The 13,221-nt window shown below is 31.1% G+C and overlaps 1 protein-coding gene across 2 annotated transcripts in view; it reads right to left on the reverse strand.

Moving 5' to 3' along the window:
- The window catches only part of LOC126739562 (ADP-ribosylation factor-like protein 4A), a 38,445-nt gene extending 33,699 nt beyond the window's left edge, over nucleotides 1-4,746 (reverse strand). For both annotated transcript variants that reach the window (XM_050445315.1, XM_050445316.1), the window contains exon 1: nucleotides 4,485-4,746. The gene's annotated coding sequence lies outside the window, so the exon portion shown is untranslated. The remainder of the gene's footprint in view (nucleotides 1-4,484) is intronic.
- Nucleotides 4,747-13,221: the final 8,475 nt, after the last annotated feature.

Consider the following 13,221-nt stretch of genomic DNA (forward strand, 5'->3'; position numbering starts at 1 on the left):
AAAAAATGTTGGTTCGGCCTAGGCATACACTCTAAAGATTTCCAATTAAACACAACAGCATTATGCCAATGACATAACTCTAACGGAACTACTCAGAAGTATTGTTACTGAGAAAACGGTGTATATTCACATAGATTGCAGACAATCAGTTCTTGTACTGTCTACACATAACACGCCTCATGTTGCAAGCATTTTTCAAATTGAAACTGAGCAATAGCATTACCCATGAAGATAAGACAATATTTTTTCTTTATAAGATATTTTTGGCGATTATCCTTCTCTTGCGTCAATATGCGATAGAATAAAAGAAAATTAAACTCTCCACAATTTTTCTCCTGGAATGAAGCTATATAGGGAACAAAGTTAGAGGGTACTATAGTTACAAAAAAAAAGTTAATTGTAAAAAAATTAGATACCGTGAAATGGCGTACTTGAAAATGGCGAGGTAACTTGACAATTTTAGACCATTTACCATCACGTTCATCTCTTCTTCTAAAAGTGACATTAGTGAAGAAAAAATTACTGTTGACAGTATTATGGATTGAGACCCTCCAACATTTTCTGATCTAGTGGAAATAGGTAACCTGACGATTATTGAAGATAGTTCCCCCAAAATGGAAGGTTTTAGTCCAGGTAAATGTAATTCATTTACGTAAATATGAAAATTGAAACTGGGACGAATAAACAATATGAAACAACACTTACCTGTGTAAACACTTACCCTGATTGTTTTAAGGATAAGCAACAAGATTCAAGGTGCCTAAACTTTTTCAGGCATTAAAGACATCATCATCCTCGAAAAAAGTCAAATAAAAAAACGGCTTCTAGAATTCGACGTTTTAACAAGAAGACAAATAAAATTTAAAGACCCTATTTTGAGTAGTTGTAAATGGTTCCCTTTATTTTACCTTGGTTATTTTTGTATTCAGGTAGTAAGTTCCTACTAACCAAAGAATTATTTTTAGATAACTTGTCCTTTAAGTAGCCTCAATTGTGTGTACACTTACATCTTACATACGATTTCCAAACAAATTTTATTTAGCCTTTTTCGAAAGAAAAATTTGAAAAAATTAATTTTTTGTAGAACTTTGAACTTTGAAATTTTGAACTTTGTACAGGCAGGTAGGACCCAAAATTTGGAAAAGTGTATCAAGTAGTCCCGTTTTACGGTATGGGAAAAATAAATATTAAACCAAATTCATCACAATTGAGTAAATCCAAGGCTATAAAAAAATTAGAAAAAACATTTTTGATGACTTTGACGTCCTCTAACTTTTTCTCCCTTGGTTGTACAGTAGGGGTGGAGCGAATTTTCGATTTCTGGAATTTTAATTACCCTGTATGCTTAATAGGTGCCTATTGTAGTCGTTAGTAAGCCAAAAAAAAATTAACGTCAGAAAACAACTTCTTCGGCTGCCGAAAGTGCCTTAAAATTTCGGAAATTATTATGTTTTTTATTAATGTAGCGCATTTTTAATTTCTTAAAATTTAACCACCCTGTATGTTTAAAAGGTGCCTATTGTACTCTCAAGTGAGCCAAAAAAAAACTAAACGTCCAAAAACAATATCTTCGGCTTCCGAAACCTCCTCAAAATTTCGATAATTAAAGATAGAATCCCATCTATCTTTAATTATCATCAGAGGGAGCCATTGGTAAGACCCTTGAATCGTGTGAAAATTTACCAGTCGTACAGTTTGAGAAAATTGAAACAATTTTACCATTAGTTGATCTAGAAACCGTAAGTACCGATGCAAAGTATTTATATGAGATGTGTCAAGGAATCTCTACTGGAGTTTTAAAAGACGATTGGGCTCTAAAAGCGCCAGGGAAAATGACACACTCTAGATGGCTTACCACAGCCAATAGAGTCCTAAGGTTATACGTTGCTACCAATGAGTTGTTAGGATATGATAGAAAACATATTCGAGAGTTAGCTTTAAGGATTTTAAAATGCAGATCAACCGCAAAAACCAAGGATGTTAGAATATTTCGCGTGAATAAATTGAATTTTGATTGTCAAGATTATGTCGACTTAATTGACTGGCAAAATGTTGTTATAAGCGAGCCCCCATTAACAATGGAAATTTCGAACGAAGAACTAACTAACATGATTTCTTTAGTTCCTTATGAAATAGGGTTACTAAAATTCCCTTGTCATTCACAGGCAGTTGAACGAGCAGTTAAGTTAGTTACTAAAGCCTCTATGGCGGTTTATGGCCCTGAAGTACGAGACGAATTTATTAGAGCTCGTATTGAATCAAGACAAATATTGCCGCAATTTGATACTAAACAACAATTCTTAGCAGTTCTAGAACAGAAAAAATAAAAAAAATTATTCTAAGGGTGGGAGGGTAGGGTGGAACTCTAGATGCAGCCACCTCCACGTTGCACCATTCATCCACGTGGTGAGTTCTGGGTAGTTTTCATAAAAAACTAGCTGAGAGCTGCATGTTTGGCTTTTTTGCAGTTTTAAAGATTGTTTTAATTTTAAAATTTTCAAGGTCATTTCGGCAGCCAATGGAATCGTCATAAGTCATTCGGATTTTTTTGGGTAAGTAAGAACCCCGAAAGGCATCTTTTGCACACCCAGGCAAAATTCGTTTTCGAAAATTAGTTATTTTGGTCCAGTTTTCGCTTCATCCTAGACTACAGTCTACTACTCAAACGTAAATTGTACAGGTTTTGATTATCTTCTTTTTTTAAATATTGGTTTAGGATTTACGTTTTTATCAGAAAGAGGGTCAAAAGAGACACACACATTTCTAAGCTTTTCTCTTAGCTTAGATCACTAACAAAAAACAACATTGAGTGACTTAATTTTACTCTTATATCTTATACTTTTTTAATAGAAGTTAAGGCATATGTGACTGTTGAATTTTATATTATCCGCGGATATTAATCTCTGTAATAAATGCCATAGATCTAATGATTCTAATCGGCTTAAGAAAAGGTTAAAACCCCTATCACCTGACACTTGTACTCGGTTATAGAGAAAACAGGGTCGTTAATTTGTCGTACTTTGAAAAAAAGAAGTATAGGAATAAATCAATAGAAGTTATAGAAATAAAGAAATTTTATGATTTCAATGCCTTCCTTTTCCCATTTCGTTACTTTAAATTTAATAAATATGCGACTAAAAATACTCGACCCTTTGAAAGATGAAAAATTGTTAGTAAAAGTTTTTTAAATACTTATCCATAAAAATCCCAGCTACGCTATATTTTCTTTTTAAGAAAAACATATTTTATAAGTATAAAAGGTTATACTTGTTTTTTACTTCTTATTTTGATCAATAAGTGAATAAAGAAACATGGGTATTTATTTTTCTGACCTAAAAAAACCTTATTTTCTTGGCCTTAGAGGCATGTTTTTATTCTTAGCACATTCGTTTCATCAATTTTCATTGGGATCAGAGGCGTGAGAGATGATAGAGGTTACATTAAGCCATTAAATTTCACATGGATTTTATTTTATTCTCATAATAGAAATAACCAAGGAAAAACAACCTGACATTTCTGATAAATAAATGAATGAGTAAAATGAGAAAAACGAATTTTTGTGAGTAATATTTTCCTTAATTTATAAACGGGGAGTATTATTATTTAAGTTAGACAAAATATTTCAATAAATTTCTAGATTTTTGAGTATATAAAGTAAACCTACCAATTTCATATTTTGACTAACTTTGATAGCGCTCTATGTAAGTAGAATAAAAGTAGTTTCAGTAAGAAGGAAGAGAAGCTTCATTAATATTGTTTTTGCTTTAAGTGCATACTGTTTATATTATTATACAAGTTTTAATTATTAAAAAATACTTTTAGGTATATAGAATTTCCACGTTTTAAGCTATTAGACTTAAGCTACAAAGTCTATATGTTTCATTTTTTATTTTATTAAAGTATATAAACTTTCCTTTAAGTTATACTTATACCTATACCTAATAAGTTTATTCAAATATTCTATACAGACTATTTAGAGTTTGCTTAGATATTTTGTCATAAATACACTTAAGAACTTGCTGGTATGGTATTTATTACTGATTTTTATTATAAAACTTTATTAGCCAAAACTGCAATAATCTTACCACACCACAAATTTATTATTGCAATTATATACATATTCATGTTTGTCTTATATTTGGCATAATTTAATAGGACATGATGCTCCACTAATAATTATTATTTGTTGCATAGATTTATGCTTAAACTTAACGTATAAGTCTATTAGTATAATAATGAAGTTATTTGCAAAAAAACCCTAAATTAAATTTGACCTTTCCTCCTGAGAATGCTTTATACATGTTCAGGAGTACTTTATTGACATCACATTTTACGAACTGTATAATTTTATAATTTTTTTGTAAAATCTAAAGCAGTATGATGCTGACCCCCTATTTTTTTTAATAAAACTGTAATTTAAACCGTCAATCAAGTCAAGTATACAGGAGAGCCAAATATTGATTTTATAATAAAGGTAAACTAACCTGGTTAGTTTGGTCCTTCGAAACGGATCCTTGTGCACCAGCTTCTTTAGCATAAAGTACGAACACCAAAATCACTAATACACAACAAATAAACAAGAAAAAATCGTAACTTTAACCAAATTAAACCCCCGAATGTTCAACAAAATAAAATATCAATCTACGAGAATCATCGATGATAGACGAGCTTGCGCGACATTGACCGTCAAGTATATGGCAACAGACGAAATAGAACTAAAAAGCTAAGCAGCTAAAGCTCGAAAATCGGACTTTGGCTTTGGCGTATATGATATTGCTGTGCCGACGGTTCTTCGTGAGTAAAGGCAGTTGTACAATTCTGGTGTGAATTGTACTAACAATACTAATACCTAGTATAGTACAAGCAACTATACCGGTGAAAAAAGTAATTAAAGTACTAACAGTAACGTTTAAATCTTAATAAACTGTTAATACCTAAAAGTCGCGCAATCTGTAAAAATAACTATATGGGTATATTTATTATTTTTCCTACTATATGTACAAAAATTAATTAGACAAGTTGTCACAGTTCCTGTCTTATAGTGAACCTATACCCTAGAAATTGTATTGAGTATGCACGATTTCGTAAAAGTAATATATTCTTGGAAAAAAAATTATATTTTTATAGATATACTTCTATTTACAATTTGTTCTACTTTTAAATAAGAGAAAATGAAAATAGGAGTTTATAGCAAAATTTAACTTAAAATGTGCTAGTTTACTCTTTTTAACTTTTTGGCAATTTTTAGAATAAAATTCATCCTAATTATTCCATATTATTTTTATAAAATTAGTAATAAAGTTTCGAAGACACTACTAGGGAATTATTAATAATTAATTAGAGAGTAAGTTAATTGCGTATAAACGGTTAAGGATTTAACAAGGCCTGTTGGTAATTTCACAGTTGTTTCAAACATTTTGGAAAGACGTATTTATAATTAGATTATAGAATTTTGTGATTCTCATAATATCATTCCAAGCTGTCAGTCCGGTTTTCGTAACAACTTGCCTTGTAAATTTAATGAATGATATAAGACATAATAAAGATAAAAAACTGACTTGTCTGTGTCTTCTGGGCTTTATTAAAGCATTTAATACACTTAATCATAAGATGTGACTTGCACAGCAAAATTGCTCTATTAATTTTGAAGTTTAATTTTTTTTGATAAATTTCATTGCTTTGCAATTAAAAATCAACACGTGATTTTATAATCAAACTATGTACCTTTAAATACTGAAGAACCATAAAAGGTTCTATTCTATGACCTTTATTATATATTTTTTTTGTATTCACAGCTGTATACGGCATTTTATCACGATTCCTTACCTCCTTCCCGAACACTATTTAGTAATGATCTGTATAAGATTTTTAAATATACTGAAATTATAACAAAAAATTAAATGCTAATAAACTATGTCCTCTATCATTAGGATTTAATAAAATTCAACTCGAAGTAGCAGGGAATAACTATGCTCTAAAAATCCGAAGTATAAAATATATACCAGTGAAGTAAAAAATTTATAATTTATTGTTGATAGCAGCTTAAGCCTCTTAGCGCATATTAATAAAAAGTTGACCATTGTTTATATGCGGTTAAGAGGTCTGCATAAGCGTCACATTTTAGCCAAGACTAAATACTTCTTATGTAATACATTTACACTATCTCTGTTTGACTTTTGCGATGTAGTTTATAAAAATGCAATTACTGGTTGTCTCCCATTCTGTCCAAAAAGTTCTAAATTTTCTCTATATGGTTTTCTATTAAAACAGAAGTCATATAACTATTGAATAATTGTGATCGCTTTCATAATATTAGATATTTTACTCGCTATAAAATAGATCAACATCATATAGCCCCTTATCACCGATCTTTGGGTTTTATGGCCATTCAAATGTAAAATCACTAACATACTTCTGCAAAAAAATACTGTTATATATAATAAATTTAAAAAATATATTATAATATTTGTTTTAGAATTTCAAATCAATATATAATACGTGATATGTATTCATAGTTTTTTGATATAAGTGTCCTATTTGTATTAGAATTTTTTTATCTTCAAATTAATAATAATAGAAGTACAATTTGTTATATAGGCATTGTTAATATTGCTGTTTTGTCAATGGTTTTAGGTGAATTGAATTGAATTGTAAATTCTGAAGTAATATTATATTGTTTTTCTCATATATGCCACATTCGTTGCCTCTTCTGTTTGTTGCCTGCCTTTGACTTAAGAAACCACATTGCGTTTTATAAAAAAATATATTTTCTAAGATTGCATTGAAATTTAGTTGAAATAATTTGTCTATTTTGCTTAAAGAGTTATTACTTCATAAAAAACTAAATAATTTCCAATTGGCAATCTGGTTTTCGCCAAAATCCTAGTACTAATTTGGTACTAGCTAATATAACAGATGAAATAATAGCTTCTATTGACAAGGGTAATATATCATCGTTAGTTCTGCTGGACTTCTCCCAAACGTTTGATACTTTGGATCATGACGACCATGACGTTATGTGTGGAAACCTAATAGTACTATGGATTCGATCAGACTGCAGTCATGTTCTTGCAAGCATAACTTCAAAAAGAAAACAGATGGTGGTGACTTGTTGTAAAAACTTGTTAAATACAACGCTTTGTAAACAATACACAATTATGGAATTCATTTACAAAAAGTTTGCCTTATATTCGTGAAAATCTCAAATTATTTATTGGTTTAACAAAAATACAGTTTACATTGAAAAAGACTTAAGATTTAAGTTTCATATTTCTTCAGTTCCTAAAAAAGCATATTTCACATTAAGACCTCTTTATATGAACAAAAGCGTAATAAATTTTAAACTCAGAAAATAGCTTTCTGAATCTTTAGTATTACCTATTCTTAACTATTGAAACGAAGTTTATTATTCTTTCCTTGATACGATTTAGAACAAAACATTTTTAGAAAACATGATATAAAAGTAAAGAGTATCATATAAAAGAATGAGTACCATATAAAATTGGGTTGGCTTCATATAGAAAATTTATTTCAATGTAACCTCAGTATATTGTCCAGAGAATTAATCTTGCATCTTCACCCCTCTATTTTTTAACAAATTGGAAATATCAATTAAACTAAATGAGACTGATTTAACTGTCATTATGACAATCATAAAATGTATTTTAAAAAATTCAAATAATAAATAATTAAATAGAATGTTATTTATTTACATTTTCACATAATTCTAGGATTGTCTTCTTGTGGTATTAGTCCACATGATAATTTCTAATAATAACTATTATATGAATTGTACAATTGTTTGTACAATAATAGAAATCGTTCCAACTGAATTCGATTCATCTTGGTTGAGTTACAGTCAACTTGAGTTTATTCATGTAATCACAAAATGCTCTCAAATCCTACAATCAATAATAATTTCTGATTTCAGGTGTACACACTAGATGTCTCTGATCTATAATAAGCATTTTTAAAAATTTTTAGAACCCTGATGCCATAAATAAATTTGAGGCGAAATATTGAGGCATAATGATAAAAATTATTATTAATATAATTTTTATTGAAATGAAAAGAAAAATAAAATAAGAAAATTCTTAAAAATTTTGTTAATCTATCATTAATTCCGGACACTGTATTCTTGAGAATATAGTTGAAAGAAGAATAACTTGAATTATTAAGTTGATAATCGAGCTCAAATCATTCAGGAGTAAACAGTTACAGGATCTGAGTGACAGGAAATGCAAATGACAATTATACTCTTAAATCCTCCCCGGTATAAATCAGTTTAAGAATATGTTAGCAGATGGCGAGACCAAAATACAGTTTTCTTGTATATGTTAATATTAGTTTGGATGATGACCGATAGATGTCCAAATACACTTTTACATCTTCGAATCATATAAAAACATGTAACTTAAATCTATATGGCATGAAAGATGATTGTAGTTACTTCCCATGAATTAGATATAACCGAACCAAAGTGCTTTGGTTTTTACAAATTTCAGATTGGTATTTACCAAAACGTTAAAAAAAAAGCAAAAAGTGCTGTTGGTATTTAAAAAATTATGACATCAATCAGCTGTTTACTGTCAAAGTTGTCACCAAAATTTAGCTGTAAATAAATACTCAACTCTCTAAGCTCTAAGTAGCTTTGACATAATCAGAGACAACCAAAGAGACGTGCAACTAGATAGAAATTTTTATCCTATTGTTGTTGCTCTCTTTAATCTGTATATATTGTATTTCGTTGTCTCTCTCTTCCCTTATAAAAGGTGAGCTAAGGTGGCGCCACAATACTAATCTTTCGCAATGCTAAATGTGTTTAATTATCAGAGCAGTCAAGATAAAACATTCTTTCATCTCCGTCTAAATGAATGCAAAAATACGGGATAGCTTGTGTCCAATTCTCTAGTATTTCTAAAATAATAAGTACAGCAACAGTGCAATCCTTGCTCAACATGTCAGATGAACAGGTGCATTTCAATATGGCTGAATAGTTGTTGTTGTAGGGATGGGCGGTTATTAAAAAAATAACCGGTTATCAGTTAACCAGTTAATTTGATACTTAGGTTAAACCTTGAACAGTTAACCGTACGTAAATAACCGGTTATTGTAATAACCTATTAAATTTCAAAATTCAGGACATTAATTTTGTCTTTATGTAACCAAATTCGTCGTATTGAGATTGGTAAGCACAAAACAATCCGATATTTGGTTACACAAAATAAAATACATAAATAACACGTCACATAAAATCTCGATGTCAATAAAAAAATGTTAGGATCAATTTTATTAATACTTAAATTTTCCAAAAACTATCTTCTAGAGAACATAAAAATACTAATTCATTGGAGTGTTCGGGTGTCAATCTGCTCCTATGGTCTGTGCAAATATTATTTAATAATGAAACCATCCTTTCAGATGCGACTGATGTCCCTAAAACAGTCAGAAATCTCAGTGCAATCCTGCTGGTTTCAGGAAACGCCCCTTTGTTTTCTATCCAATAGCGGATTGGATCACTATTTCTTGATATTAATAGCTCAGTTAATGGAGTTAAGTATAGTTTAAACTCTGTTAGCAAATCTCCACTTGTATAATCCTCATCCATCGAAAACCTTACTATTTCAGCATCATGCACTTGCCAAATACTTTTTGTTATTCCTTGCACCTAAATTTTCATTTTTTTCATTTGATGATTTTAGTAGCCTTGTAGTTTAATATTTTTGTCAACCTGTAATTTAATTTCCGGTTATTGCTTCAATTAGTCGGTTATCAGGTTTAACCTAAAGACAATAATAACCGGTTAATAATCGGCTATTTGATATGAATAAAACCGGTTATTTTTGTCCATCCCTATGTTGTTGCTGATTAATTTTGTTTTGTTTTACATCATTAGTTGAGATTTTGGACGAGTGCTTGAATTTTACGTATTTTATTACCTACCGGATTTAGGTGAACTTGGTTATAGTAGTTGTAGTTTTTTGTAGGATATAGATTATGTGTGTGAAGCTAGCGTCTGATCGATATCCAGCAACCAAGTCGAGAACGCAGCATATGTCGGTTGCCAGCGACAAATTTATAGTCCGCGCTCCCTGTTATTTAATCAATATAATGCCCGTATGTCCTGAAATTCCCAAGGGATTTTAATAATTTTTTGTCCAGATATTAACAATAAATATCTAAATCGACTGACGATGGTCTCAAACCTCTACAAACTTAAGACGGTAACATGTTACTACTGTTACCGTCTTAAATTATAAATTATGAAAATAATTAAGAAAATGCATGTACATATTATAGGTATACCATATACTGAAAATACAATTAAATGTTATCAAACTGCATTGTTTTAATTAAAGTCTGTCATCGTTCTGAGCAATTAAAAACATATCAATAACTCTTTATTTCTTTATTTGTTTTAATTACAATCAGCCGTTCTCTCTCAGAACATAATTATGATGTTCTCATTTCTGAGACATAACGGCTGATTTTAATTAAAATAAATCATTAAATGCTTAATAGCCGAGGTTTGAATTATGGCGGCAAACGCTACCTGCGCCATCTACGTTCACCTTTCACGAAGAGAGACAAAGATGGAAAATAATCGGATATTTTATTAGCGCACAGTTGCGCGTCCCTTTGGTTGTCTCTGACATAATAGAAGTCTATTGTCAGTGCTAAGTAGCACCTACGTACCCTGCATGAGTACGATTGTACGGATTTTCAATAATTTAATTAAAACCACAATTTTATTATGACGACTTTACTTGGCAGTTTACCCTTACCCAACTTTCTCACCTTGGGCGCTACCTGTAAGTACGAGGCAGTGTTGCCAGGTATTACTAACTGTCACGCGCCAGTTTTGACAGTAAAATGCGCCACCAAAGCGCCACCTTTTGACAGGACGTAAAAACTATTAAAAAATTAGCGGGAGTTTCAAATATTGGACAAATGTGGATTTCCTTTTATTCACAGTTTCCTATACCGGGTGCTGCATCTCATTACGCATCATAGGAATTACAATGCAAAAATAAAGAAATAGAAATTCCTGCTTCCCTAATTGTTTTAGCTAAAAAGTCTATAGGACCTTTTTTGTAGCAAATTAATTTTGCTATAGGAAGGAATTTTTATAAAACCAGATATTTGAATCGTGAAGGCAAAATCGTCGAAAATATTCTTTCCCTTTTCCCTTCCCATCACCTGTTTGCTAATTAAGAAACAAACATTACCATTTTTGAAACTTCAAAAATCTGTCATATTAGGTAATAACAACAATATTTATTTGCAATAAACTACTGTACAAAGTTTAAACTAATAATTACACCATTTCATAACTATTTTATAAATAACGCACTTATTTCCCGTGTACTAGTTCCAGAATAATAAAGTTTTATCATCTCTACTTTTTCCTGTATACAGTGCGAACGTAAAGGTTGGAATAAATTCATTTAAAATTCAGGGGTATGTTCAAAAAAAAACGCTTGGACATGTCGATTTTAATTTTTAACTGCGGGTTTTCTTACTATAATTTTATGTATACAGGGTGGCCCAAAAATAAGTTACGGTCATCAACGTAATTTTTTTAAATGTAAACACCTATTTTTTATTTTAGATTTAGGTTCTACATCAAATTCTAAGTACATTTCATGTACCATGTCCTATACCTAAACTCGACCGTTGACGATTGAACACAATAAAAGGCTATTTTTGGAAGAGTTATTTATATCAAGCAACCTATCAGTTATTGTTTGGTTATTTACATTTGTGGTTGGTGTTTTTAATTGTTAACTTGTCACAATTTGTTGACATCAAATAATTTTGAGTGAATTTAGTTTGATTTAGATGCCTAAGCAAAGTTTTGCTTGTGTTAAGTTTATCAAAAGATAAAATTTAAATTTCAAAAAATGGTACGTCTTAGTGAGCGAGAGCGAATAGAGATTTTGATGATGATTGGTTATGGAAACAGGATGCGCACTCAGATGGAAGTCTGTGAAATTTATCATGCCAAGTATCCTGATAGGCCACGTATATCTCAAAGTACTGTCAGTAAAATAGAACAGAAATATCGGGATTTGGGTCATGTCAGGGATAATTATACGAAAGGTCGGTCAAGTATATCAGAAGAGAAGCAACTAAATGTTTTGCTGGCAGTTGAAGAAGATTGCCATAAAACGACTCGCAATATTGCGTTAGAAAATCAGATATCCCAGACATCCGTCGTTAAGTATTTAGGTATAAATAAATGGCACCCTTACAAAGTTCAATTGGTTCATGAACTAAATGAAGATGACCCAGATAGGCGTTTAGAATTTTGTGAGAGACTTATGGACTTGTGCCATGCTAATCCACAATTTTCAAAAAAAAATGTATTTTCTGATGAGGCAACGTTTTGTCTTCATGGTAGTGTAAACTGCCAAAATCCGCACTGGATGATGGAGTGCCACAGCCAAGTCCCTCAAAAAGTAAATGTTTGGGCGGGGGTGATTGAAAACAGGGTTATAGGGCCCTTTTTCTTTGAAGGATACTTGAATGGTGAGAGGTATTTAGAGTTTTTAGAAAATGACTTGATTCCATGCCTTGCCACTTTATACTCCGATCCAGAAGACCCGGATATATTAGATAATTCCTTATGGTATCAGCAAGATGGAGCTCCAGCCCATTACACTCGTCCCGTGCGCCAGTACCTGGATACCGTTTTCCCTGGACGTCGGAGGGGTGCAATTGAATGGCCGGCCAGATCGCCGGATCTGACTCCTTTAGATTTTTTTTTGTGGGGGTATCTTAAGTCCAAAGTTTATGTTAATCGGCCAAACAACATTGAAGACTTAAAAATTAGAATAACGGAGGAAATAAGATTGATAGAACCTTCTGTTATCGATAACGTTTTACAAGAATTTCAGCATCGACTGGGATATTGCCAAGAGGTTCGTGGCAGCCATTTTCAACACTTAATAAATTAATTAAAATATTTTTATGTATTCTTGCTTGATATAAATAACTCTTCCAAAAATAGCCTTTTATTGTGTTCAATCGTCAACGGTCGAGTTTAGGTATAGGACATGGTACATGAAATATACTTAGAATTTGATGTAGAACCTAAATCTAAAATAAAAAATAGGTGTTTACATTTAAAAAAATTACGTTGATGACCGTAACTTATTTTTGGGCCACCCTGTATACATAAAATTATAGTAAGAAAACCCGCAGTTAAAAATAAAAATC

This window comes from Anthonomus grandis, chromosome 8 (genome assembly GCF_022605725.1).
Source record: "Anthonomus grandis grandis chromosome 8, icAntGran1.3, whole genome shotgun sequence".
Taxonomy (NCBI): Eukaryota; Metazoa; Arthropoda; class Insecta; order Coleoptera; family Curculionidae; genus Anthonomus; species Anthonomus grandis.